This window comes from Durio zibethinus, chromosome 10, assembly GCF_047325235.1.
Source record: "Durio zibethinus cultivar Kanyao isolate XHJ-2024 chromosome 10, ASM4732523v1, whole genome shotgun sequence".
Classification (NCBI taxonomy): domain Eukaryota; kingdom Viridiplantae; phylum Streptophyta; class Magnoliopsida; order Malvales; family Malvaceae; genus Durio; species Durio zibethinus.
In genome coordinates, this window is record NC_143171.1 from 143,812 (window position 1) to 156,751 (window position 12,940).

At 37.9% G+C, this 12,940-nt stretch overlaps 4 pseudogenes; all 4 read left to right on the forward strand.

The window, feature by feature from the left end:
- Positions 1 to 1,575: 1,575 nt before the first annotated feature.
- On the forward strand, positions 1,576 to 2,681 carry LOC149516264 (18S ribosomal RNA; annotated as a pseudogene).
- Positions 2,682 to 3,225: 544 nt separating this feature from the next.
- On the forward strand, positions 3,226 to 4,708 carry LOC149516265 (18S ribosomal RNA; annotated as a pseudogene).
- A 292-nt stretch (positions 4,709 to 5,000) lies between these two features.
- LOC149516266 (5.8S ribosomal RNA) lies at positions 5,001 to 5,154 on the forward strand (annotated as a pseudogene).
- Positions 5,155 to 5,407: 253 nt separating this feature from the next.
- LOC149516267 (25S ribosomal RNA) lies at positions 5,408 to 7,110 on the forward strand (annotated as a pseudogene).
- The last annotated feature ends 5,830 nt before the right edge of the window (positions 7,111 to 12,940 follow it).

Here is a 12,940-nt window from a genome sequence, read left to right on the forward strand (position 1 = left end):
TCCCTTTGGCTATCGACTCTATCCCGCTAGAACTAGAATTGATCTTCAACTTAAAAAGACCTCTAGGCCTAGATAGCTTGTTGTCCATGGCATATGGACATGCCTAAAATACCATTAGGAGATGTTGGCCCTTGGTCTTGGCATATGCTTTAACCACCATCCATACATGTTGGCCCTTTATGCAAGTAGTTTCATCGAACACCATCAGTACATGCTAGGTCATGCACCAAGTGCAGTTATAATAGGCCTGAGCCATGAACCATGCGCAACATGATTGGGTAGTAGGTGGGTTCAAGCACATCTTCATATTTCTACCATGCCAATGCCATTTTTATGGTTTGTAAATTCATATTACACTCACCAGCACTCATACCTAGGCTTGGCTCAATTCTATCAAACTTGAACACTGGGCTTGAGCCACTAAAGTTTTAATCACTGCCTGTACCACTCTTCTAAGCTAGTTACTTGTGACTTGGACCTCTAGTATTCCTCTAGGCCTAGTTTTCTTGGTTGTCTGACCTTGTTCTGCTAGAGCTGGAACTACTCCTTGACTCAAAAAGAAGCTCTGTGCCTAGACTAGTATATAGACCATGACATATGCACATGCCTTGACTGTCATTGGAACATGTTGGCCCTTGGTCTCGACACATGCTTCGACCACCATCGACACATTCTTTGACTACCATCAGTACATGCTAACCCCTGGTATAGATAGTTCCCTCGAGCACTAACTACACATATTGAGCCATACACCATGCACCATGCGTAGGTACCTTGGCCCCTGGCTATACACCTTGTGCACGATCGAGCAATAGATGGGTTCATGCACATCTTCATATTTTTACCATGCCAATGCCATTTTTATGGCTCGTAAATTCATATAACGGTCTCCTAAGCCTTCTTGTAAAGTTTCATGGCACGATGATTTACTTTCTATTTTTCATGAACTTTAGAATTTTTCACAGTTCAAGATTTTTTGAAAAATTTTTTAGATGAAGTTTTGGATCGATGTGCATGGATGCTACCACTTGTACGTAATGGGCATATGAGTGGTGCTATGGTTGTACATGTAGGTAGGCTTCATGCTCGATGCATAAAACTGTCGACCCATCATCCTCTTCAATCTTCCCCCATATAGTCATCATACCTTGGGGGCACAATTAGGATCTTGTGCTACATACCTAAATTAATAGAAACATGACGTCTTTCAATCTTGCACCCATCTTGTGTCCTTAAGGGCTATGGGTCAAACGTTAATTATGCCTCATGTCCTAAGCGTGCCTCCTAAACCTTCATGGCCACATTGGTGCACTGGTGTTCAATCGTGCTCTTAGATATGGAACATTTTATAGGCATAGGCTCTTGGCCCCTATTCATTCGATGCTATGCATTTTACATGCTTGACATGCGTGATGCTTATGCTCTGTGTTGGCTTTTTCCACTACTAATGAATGCTACCTAGTTGATTTGGCACTGCATGTGCATAGGCATCTTGAAAGAATATGCTTGTCTTGAAAGAATATGCTTGAAAGAATTTGAGGCCCATGCAGTGCCAACATCTTGAAAGAATGCTACCTAGTTGATTTGGCTAGTAGTAATATGCTTGTCTTAAAGATTAAGCCATGCATGTGAAAGTATGAACTAATTCAGATTGTGTAATTGTGAATGGCTTATTAAATCAATTATAATTTGTTTGATGGTATCTATTACTCGGATAACCATAGTAATTCTATAGCTAATATGTGCAATAAACCTTAACTTTTGAAAAGGATGCATTTATTAGAAAAAAGGTTGAAGTGGGCTTTGCCTATTGCTTTGATAATTCATGATAACTTGATGAATCGCACAGCCGTTGTGCCAATGACGCATCATTCAAAATTTTCCCTATCAACTTTTAATGGTATGATAGTGGCCTACTATGGTGGCGATGGGTGACAGAGAATCGGGGTTCAATTCTAGAGAGGGAGCCTGAGAAATGGCTACCACATCTAAAAAAGGTAACGGGTGCATAAATTACCCAATCCTAACATGGAAAGGTAGTGACAATAAATAACAATATTAGGATTTATGAGTCTGGTAACTAGAATGAGTACAATCTAAATCCCTTAAAGATGATCAATTAGAGGGCAAGTCTGGTGCTAGCAGCCACAGTAATTCTATCTCCAATAGCATTTATTTAAGTTGTTGCAGTTAAAAAGCTAGTGGTTAAAACTAGGGTTAGGTCATTTGGTTTGCCTCACAGTGAGCACTGATATACTTGTCCCTCCTATTAGTGATGCACTCCTAACCTTAATTGGCAAGGTTATTCATTTGGCACTATTACTTTGAAGAAATTAGGGTGCTCAAAGTATGCCTACACTTGTATACATTAGCATTGGGATAACATCATAGGATTTTGATCCTATTGTGTTAACCTTCAGGATTGGAGTAATGATTAATAAAGACAATCAAGGGCATTCATATTTCATAGTCAGAGGTGAAATTATTGAATTTAAAAAAGATGAACAACTATGAAAGCATTTACCAAGGATGTTTTCATCAATCAAGAACAAAAGTTAAGGGTTCAAAGATAATCAGATACTATCCTAATCTCAACCATAAATGATGCTGACCAGGGATTGGCAGATATTACTTTTAGGACTACGCCAACACCTTATAAGAATCAAACTCTTTGGGTTCTAGAGAAAGTATGGTTGTGAGTTTGAAACTTAAAGGGATTAATGGAAGGACACCACCAAGAATGGAGCCTACAGCTTAATTTGACTCAACATGGGGAAACTTACTAGGTCTAGACATACTAAGGATTGATGGACTAAAAGCTCTTTCTTGACTCTATTGGTGGTGGTGCATGGCCATTCTTAGTTGGTAGAGCGATTTGTCTAGTTCATTCCATTAACAAATGAGATCACAGCTTGCTAACTAGCTACATAGAGGTGATCCTTCATGGTTAGCTTCTTAGAGGGACTACGGTCACTTAGGCCAAGAAAGTTTGAGGCAATAATAGGTCTACAATGCCCTTAGATGTTCCAAGCCACATGTGTGCTACACTGATATATTCAACGAGTCCATAGCATTGGCCAACAAGCTAGGTAATCCTTGAAATTTAATCATGATGGGGATAGATCATTGTAAATGTTGGTCTTCAATGAGGAATTCCTAGTGAGCATGAGTCATCACCTTGCATTGACTACATCCCTACCTTTTGTACACATCACTCATTACTCCTACCAATTGAATGTTCTGGTAAAGTGTTCAAAAATAAGAAGGTAGTGACAATAAATAACAATACTGGGCTCTATGAGTTTGGCAATTAAAATGAGTATAATCTAAATCCTTTAATGAGGATCCATTGGAAGGCAAGTCTAGTGCTAGTAGCTATGGTAATTCTAGCTCCAATAGCATATATTTAAGTTGTTGTGTTAAAAAGCTCATAGTTAGAACTAGGGTTAGGTCATCTAGCTCACCTCACGATGAGCAACAATTTACTCAGCCCTATTATCAATAATGTGATCTTGGCCTTATTTGATTGGGTCATTCTTTTGGCACTATTTAGTATAGGGTAACATCATAGGATTTCAATCTTATTGTGTTGGCCTTTGAGATTAGAGTAATGATTAATAAGGATAGTCAGGGGCATTCATATTTCACAGTCAGAGGTGAAATTCTTGGATTTATGAAACATGAACAACTATGAAAGCATTTGCCAATGATGTTTTCATTAATTAAGAATGAAAGTTGGGAGCTTGAAAATGATCAAATACCATTTTAGTGTCAACCATAAATGATGCTGACTATGGATCGATGGATGTTACTTTTTGGACTCTACCAACACCTTATGAGAAATTAAAGTCTTTGGGTTTCGAAGGGAGTATGGTCACAAGGCTGAAACTTAAAGGAATTGATGGAAGGGCACCACCAAGAGTGAAGCTTGCAACTTAATTTGACTCAACACAAAAAAACTTACCAAGTCCATACATAGCAAGGATTGATGGATCGAAAGATCTTTTTTAATTTTATAGGTGGTGTTGCATGGCCATTCTTAGTTGGTGGAGTGATTTGTCTTGCGAATTCCATTAATAGGGCACCACCAAGAGTGGAGCTTGCAACTTAATTTGACTCAACATAAGAAAACTTACCAGGTCCATACATAGCAAGGATTGATAGATCGAAAGATCTTTCTTAATTTTATAGGTGGTGTTACATGGCCATTCTTAGTTGGTGGAGTGATTTGTCTTGCTAATTCCATTAATGAACAAGACCTCAACTTGCTAACTAGCTACACAGAGGTGATCCTTTGTGGATAGCTTTTTAGAATGACTATGGCCACTTAGGCCAAGGAAGTTTGAGGCAATAATAGGTTTGTGATGCCCTTAGATGTTCTGGGCTGCATGCATGCTAGACTGATGTATTCAATAAGAGGTAATCTTTGAAATTTCATCATAATAGGGATAGATCATTGTAATTGTTGGTCTTGAACAAGGAATTCCTAATAAGTGTAAGTCACTAGCTCATGTTGACTATGTCCTTACCCTTTGTACACATCACCCATCGCTCTTACTAATTGAATGGTTCAATGAAATGTTTGGATTATGGCAATGTGGATGGTTCATTGCTCATGATGTTATAAGAAGTATATTGAACCTTATAATTTAGAGGAAAGAGAAGTCATAACTAGGTTTCTTTAGGTGAACCTATAAAAAGATCATTGTATAAACTTGCTCAATTAACAACCCACAAATACGTTAACAAAACACTAAGGGGGTGAGGGTGCCTTTATGCCTTGAACCCCTTCTGACCCTAGGTGTGTATGACGATTGATTTGTTTAGCCTCCCAGGCAGGTGAAATGATTAGTATCATCACTTGTATCTAAATAACAAACCCCTAGCACGAACCACACCATGAAATTGAAATAAAAAAGAGAGCATGTGCCATCAACATCCTATTCATAGTATGTGTACAGGTGACACCGTGACTCTTTTTGTCCTAAAAAAACTAAAACAACTCTCAGCAATGGATATCTTAGCTTTTGCATTGATGAAAAATGTAACAAAATATGATACTTGGTGTTAATTGCAAAATCTTGTAAACCATCAAGTGTTTGAACACAAGTTGCACCCAAGCATTAGGCTGAAGGCATGCTTGCCTGGGTGTCATGCATCGTCTCCCTTTCTAGCCCCTCACCCATCGGGCTTCAGTGAGAGGGGTGAAAAATAGCCTTCTGTGATCTCATTGATCATAGTTGGCCTAAAAGTAAGTCCTCGATAGTGACAGCACTGTGACTATTGATGGTAAAGCTCTTAAGGTACCTTGTCTCTGGTGATGTGTGCTTATTATCCATTTGACCCCATCAGATCCCCTACATCTCTTGATCAATGCTCGTATCGTGACCTTAGGTCAAGCAGGATTACATCGTAAGTTTAAGCATATCAATAAGTTGAGGAAAAAAAACCTACCAAGATTCTCCTAGAAACAATGAGCAAATCGAGAAGAGACCAACTTGAGAATTAGGCACTCATGACATCCTAATTATAGTCTAAAAAAGCATTCTCACCAGTAGACTAGGCCCAACTCCCTTGGAAAAAGATGTTAGAGAGGGCGAGCCCATTGTGCCTAGACCTTATCGCACCATAAGGCATTGTGGATGAGTTGGGTTATTTAGGAATGCAACCCCAATCAGACAGTAAATTTTATCCAAGGCTAAATATTGGTGAGAGATCGATAGAAAACAAGTACCATTAAGGAAAGATAAAAAGGACTTTGAAAAAAGAGTTAAAGAATGCTTGAAATTGTTAGAAGGGAAATGGATGGGAGCCAATGATGCACCCCAATCGAATGTAGAAAGGTAAGAGTTGGTCCACTAATTGGCTCTAGGTGTGGACTAATGCAAGTCATGATGGTGGCCTAAGCTTAAAGTTTTAATATGCCCATAAAGACATTGTCACTACGATCATAAAATGCAGCATGCACTGTCTTGACATACCTTATCACCTATGTGCTCTTGACATTGGCCTACGAGCTCCCCATCTGGCCCATCTTGAAACACAAGCCAAGGAGTCTGATATGTGTGTGAGTCAATGGGCTGGAAAACCTATAAGGCAAAGGAAGTTGATTGGCAGGATCCTTCACGGGTGCACTACCAATTGACCTTGATCTTTAGAGAAAGGTTTGAGTGTGAACATGCTTGTTAGAACCCAAAATATGGTGAACTATGCTTAAGCAGGGCAAAGCCAAAGGAAATTCTAATGGAGGCCTATAGTGATACTAACGTGTAAATTGTTCACCTAACTTAAGTATAGGGATAAAAGACTAATTGAACTGTCTAGTAGTTATTTCCCTCTAAAGTTTCCCTCAAGATAGCTAGAGCCCTTAGTGAATTCTATTGGGAAAAGCCAATGATTAGAGGCATCGGGTGCATAATGCCCTTAACATATTCTCAAACTTTAAATAGGTAGGATAGCACGGTTGCTTCTTTGAGCCATACCATGAAATCGAGAGCTCAAAGGGAGCCAATCTTGGTAAGCAAAATTGGCTATGCAGGATGAATCGAAAGCTAGGTTATGGTGCCTAATTGCATGCTAACCTAGAACCCACAAAGGGTGTTGGTTGATTAAGATAGTAGAACTATCACACAACCCAAGATGTGAGCATAGATGGAGTGGCCATCAGAGCAGATCTTAGTGGTAGTAGTAAATATTCAAATAAGATCTTTGAAGGCTAAAAAGGGGAAAAGTTCCAAGTGAACGACACTTGCACATGGGTTAGTCAAACCTAAGAGATAGGGGAAGCCCATTTGATAGTGTGTCTAGTGTGAGCTTCGAAAGGGAATTAGGTTAAAATTCTTGAATTAGGACACAACGGCTTACAACAATGTTAAAAAGTCTAAAGATGTTGGCAGAGGCCTCGGTAAGAGTTATCTTTTTTATTTAATGACCTACGGACCCTAAAAATAGCTCAACCAAAGGTAAGGTCTAGTAGCTGGAAAAGCATCGCACATCATGCAGTGTCCAGTACACCATTGATGGCCGATGAAAATTCAGAGGAGTAAGTGCCATTCATGCCCTATCATACTCATAACAACATCAAGTCTCCAAGGTGAACAACCTTTGGTAGTTAGAACAATGTAGGCAAGGGAAGTCAGTAAAATAGATTCATAACCTTGGGTAAAGGATTTGGTCTGAGGGCTAGGCATAGGGGTCCTAGTCCCAAACCCAGCAACTACTAGTGCACTACTTGAGCTGCTCATCGAGTGACAAACAATCGACTCAAAACTAGTATAGACAAGGGGAATCTAACTATTTAATTAAAATAAAGCATTGTGATGGTCCCTGTAAATGCTCACAGAATGTAATTTTTGCCCAATGCTATGAATGTTAAAGCAAAGAAATTCAACCAAACGCGGCTAAATGGTGGGAGTAACTATGACTCTCTTAAGGTAGCCAAATGCCTTGTCATCTAATTAGTGACGTACATGAATAGATTAACAAGATTCCCACTATCCCTATCTACTATCCAATGAAACCACAGCCATGGGAATGGGCTTGGAAAAATCTACTAGAAGAAAAGACCATGTTGAGCTTAACTCTAATCTGACTTTCTGAATGACTTAAGAGGTGTAGTATAAGTGGGATCCCTTAGGAAAAATTGAAATACAACTACTTTTAATGTTATTTTACATATTTCATAAATCGAAGGTTGGTCACAACCTTTTCTTTTGGACCCAAGGTCAGCCTTAATCAATCAATACTGGTAAAAGACATTGTCGGGTGGAGAGTTTGGCTAGGGTGGCACATTTGTTAAAAGATAATGCAGGTGCCCTAAGATGAGCTCAACTAGAACAGAAAGTGTGGTCTTTACAAATGACTTAAATATGTGATAGGGTGCTATAAGTAGCCAAGTGGCCTTGCAACCACAATCCATTGAGATTCAGTCCTTTGTCCCTTTAATTCATCCCTCCCCCCATGACACTACCTAAAGTCCTCTCAATTTTTTTACACCATACCCCTCTAAGGTTAGGGATGAATGGTGTTCTCTATTGCAACTGATTTAGTCAGGTGATGACATTCCTCCCTTGATCATCTAAGTACATGACAACTAAATGCCTTTGATATTTGTTACAGTGATGGGCTTGCCCTTGGTGCGAACACTTGCCTTAAACTCCATCGGCACACCTTGGCCCTTGGTTTAGGTTGTTGCCTTAAACGCCATCAACAATATTTGGCCCTTGGTTGGTGCAGGCAATTGTATCCAACACCATTAACAAATGCTGGCCCATTGTTGCCTTTAACACTATCAGTAGATGCTAGCCCCTTAGTGCGAGATGTTACCTTAGACACCATCACTAAAAGCTAGCACTTGCCTTAACCACTATTAGTGCAAGTAGGCCTTTGGTACGAATTGTTGCGTCAGACACCTTTTTGGTAGATGCTAGCATTTGGTGTAGCACGTGTACCATGAACCTCTCACCCAAGGCACTTGTCTACCCCTTGATCACAATCAACACCAAATGACGTTCGGTGTATGTATCACAAGCTTTGGTCTTAAGTCAAACTTTGTGTGACCTTAGACAGGGAATTGATTTCATCTGCCAAACTTAGCCTATAAAACTCAAGTGCTTAGCATAATTCTAGCTTGTGAAAAATTATGCTTTAGTACTGGGCCTTCAAGAAGCCTATAATTTTGATCCTCCTAAGACTGTGTTCAGGTGTGCATACATTTGGGTCTAATTGTGCACCTGTAACTCAGTCATCAGTGCCTGCATTTAGGTTTGACCAAGCACCCGTACCTTAATAATTAGTGCCAACACCTGGGTCTGACTGTCTACCCATGCATCCTTTACCAGTGCCCACACCTAGTCTTGGCTCAATTCTACCAAGCCTAAACATCATGCCTGAGCCTTTGGAGTTTTGATCACTACCTATACCATTGTTCTAGGCTAGTCCCCTAAGACCTAAGCCCGAGAATTGAGCCACTCCATTCATTATCCCCTTTTATTTTTATCTAAGCTGCCCTTTCAGGTTTTTAACTCAGATATCTTTTAAATTCATTTTACTTTTTTTATTTTTTTAAGCATAATACTTTGTTACTGCATCGACATTGACTGAATTTGATAGATCATCTCTATCCATTCTTGTCAAGATCAGTGCCCCACCAGAAAAAGCTTTTTTCACCATGTATGGGCCTTTCTAATTAGGAGTCCATATTCCTCGAGGATCCTGTTGGTTAGGAAAAATCTTATTCAATACTAATTTTCCCTCTCAAAATTGTCATGGGTGAACTTTATTGTCACGAGCTTACATCATTCTTCTTTGATATAGCTGGCCATAGCAAAGTGTAGCTAATCTCTTTTCTTCAATTAGATTCAATTGTTCATATTGAGTGCGAACCCACTTAGATTTTTCTAAGTCAACCTCCATGAGAATACGTAAGGAAGGAATTTCAACTTCGATGGGTACCACTGCCTCCATCTCATATACCAATGAAAATGGTATAGCTGCTGTAGATGTCTGTATCCAAGTTTGATAAGCATGTAATGCAAATGGTAGCTTTTCTTACCAATCTTTATACACATCTATCATCTTTTCAATAATTCTCTTTATGTTTTTATTGGTCGCTTTAACTGCCCCATTCATCTTTAGACGATAAAGTGTTGATTTATGGTGTTTGATTTTAAACTGAGCACAGACCTCAGTCATCATTTTATTATTCAAATTAAGAGCATTATTTGAAATGATCCTTTCTAAAAGGCCATATCGACATATGATTTCTTTCTTGATGAAATTGCAAACCACCATTCTTGTCACATTGGCATATGAAGTCGCCTCTACCCACTTTGTGTAGTAATCAATTACCACTAAAATGAATTGATGTCCATTTAAGGCTTTTGGTGTAATGGGCCCTATCACATCATTCCCCACATAGAGAAAGGCTAAGGTGTTGACATAATACACAAGGACATTAGAGGAACTTGAATCTTGTTTACATAAATTTCACATTTGTGGCATTTTTTAGCATACTCACTACAATCTTTTTCTATTGTCAACCAAGAGTATCCTACTCTTATTATTTATTTAGTCATCATATGACCATTTGCATAAGTTTCACAAAGACCTTCATGAATTTCTTCTAGTAACTTTTTGGCTTTAGTAGCATTCACACATCTCAATAGTGTTTGGTCTCGACTTTTCTTATATAAAATTTCTCTATCTAGAAAGAAACTCATTGCCAACCTTTTCAATGTTTTCTTATCATTCTCTGATATGTGCTCTAGGTACTATTGATATTTAACATATTGTAATATGTCAAAATACCATGGTTTTCCATCAACTCCTTCATTAACATTTGAACAGTGAGCTGGTTTCTCTCGTAAGCTCAATTTGATGGGTTAGATTTCAGCATTTTCATTTAATTTGAACATTACTGCCAATGTAGCCAATGCATCAGCCATATGATTCTCTTCTCGAGGTAAATGATGAAACCAAATGATCTCAAATTCTTTGATGAATTTTGATATGTACTTTTGGTATAAAATCAATTTTGAGTCTCTGGTTTCCCATTCTCCTCGCAATTGGTATATGACTAAGGCAAAGTCTCCATAAACTTTTAAAGCATGGGCCTTTTTTTCAAGAGCAACTTGAAGACCCAGAACATATGCTTCATATTCTACCATATTATTGGTGCAATCAAAATTTAGTTTTGTAGTGATTGGGTAGTAATCCCCTTCTAGAGATATCAAAACTACTCCAATACCATGCCTCAAAGCATTTGATGCACCATCAAAATACATCTTCCATATATCTTCATTCTACTCTTCTTTTTCTATGTGACGTACAGACATTAAGTCTTCATCTAGAAAATCAAATGTCATAGGCACATAATCCTCATGAGCACGTTCTGCAAGAAATTCAACAATAACACTTCTTTTGATTGCCTTTTGGGACACATACAGTGTCATATTCATAAAGTAACACTTACCATCTATTCTTCCTGATAATGAAGGTTTTCCAAAGATGTACTTGAATGGGTCTAATTTTGTAATGAGCCAAGCAGTATGATACAACATGTATTGTCTAAGTCGATGACCTATCCAAGCTAATGCACAACACATTTTTTCTAATGGTGAATACTTTGACTTGTAATCAGTAAACTTTTTGCTCAGGTAATAAATGGCTTGTTCTTTCCTTCCTGTTTCATCATGTTACCCTAAAACAAATCCCATTGATTTTTCATGCACCATTAAATACAAGATAAGAGGTATTCCAAAGACATACGACATTAATACTGGTGGGTTTGATAAGTATTCTTTAACTTTTTCAAATGCCATTTGATAATCTTCATCCCATTCTCTTAACCCGTGTTTTAGAAGAATCTTAAATATGGGATCACATTTAGTTGTAAGTTGGGAAATGAAACGAGCAATATAATTCAATCTCTCTAAAAATCCCCTTACTTTTTTTTGTGTATGTAGAGGTGGTAGTACTTGGATGGCATGTATCTTATATGGATCCACCTTTATTCCTTTTTTACTGACAATAAATCCTAGTAATTTTTCTGAGGTTGCACCAAAAGTGCATTTAGCTGGATTGAGCTTGAGCTGAAACTATCTTAATCTCTTAAATAACTTTTTGAGATTAGTCACATGATTTTTTTCTTCATGGGATTTGGCAATCATGTCATCCATATACACCTCTATTTCTTTGTGCATCATATCATGGAATAGAGTTACCATGGCTCTTTGATAAGTTGCCCTAGCATTTTTCAAACTGAAAGGCATGACTTTATAGCAAAATGTTCCCCATACTGTTACAAAAGTAATCTTTTCCTTATCTTTTTGTGCCATCTTAATTTGATTATAGCCTGAAAATCCATCCATGAATGAAAATAGATAATGCCTAGTGGTATTGTCCATTAAAGTGTCAATATGAGGCAACGGAAAATTATCTTTTGGACTTGCTCTATTCAAATCCCAATAATCAACACACATTTTCACTTTGCCATCTTTCTTGGGTATTGGGACTAAATTTGCCACCCATTCAGGATATTCTGCCACTTCTAAGAATCCTGCATCAAATTGCTTTTTCACTTCTTCCTTTATTTTCAACAACATTTCAGGTTTCATCCTTCTTAGCTTTTATGTAATTGGTTTGCACTCAAGCTTCAATGGTAGCTTATGCACTACAATTTTAGTATCCAACCCTGGCATATCTTGATATGACCAAGCAAATACATCTACATATTCATGTAGTAACTTTATCAACTCCTGCTTTATTGGTGATGACATCCAAATACCAATCTTAACTTTTTTTCTAGTTTCTTCATCCCTCAAATTAACAACTTTAGTGGCTTCTTGATGAGGCATGATTTGCTTCTCTTCTTGTTCCACTAATTTCAATAATTCTGGGGATATTGCATGGTCTTCCACACTCTCTTCATCATCGAGTTCACCAATATAAATAGAATTTTCAAAATGAAATCCTAGAATATTGTGATGATGATTTTCATATTCATTATTCAAATACCTGAAATGTAGAATGATGTATCGTAATGCAAGGAATTGAAATGAAAGAGGCAAAAGAAATGGACAAATGTGCTACACTTGTCATTTATTCAATTGAAAATGAGGAAACAAACACACATAAGACATTTATTTAGATTTGGTTCAACACATTACTTTGGAAGAAATTTAAAAACAATAGGTAGCTCCTCAACATGCCAATTTTCAATTATGTACCATGAGGAGTAAGATAAACCCATGGACAGCCTGGATCTTCGCTTTCTTTTTTTTACCCACCATTTGTATTGAAAATTCAACGAAGATAATTTTTAATGATAGTGTAAACTCTTTCTCTATGTTTCTTGCTACATCTAGATGGATATAGCCAGCTGAGATGAAAGTCTCATAAAAGGGAAGAAATGATAGGCCTTCAGTCTCTACTTCTTACC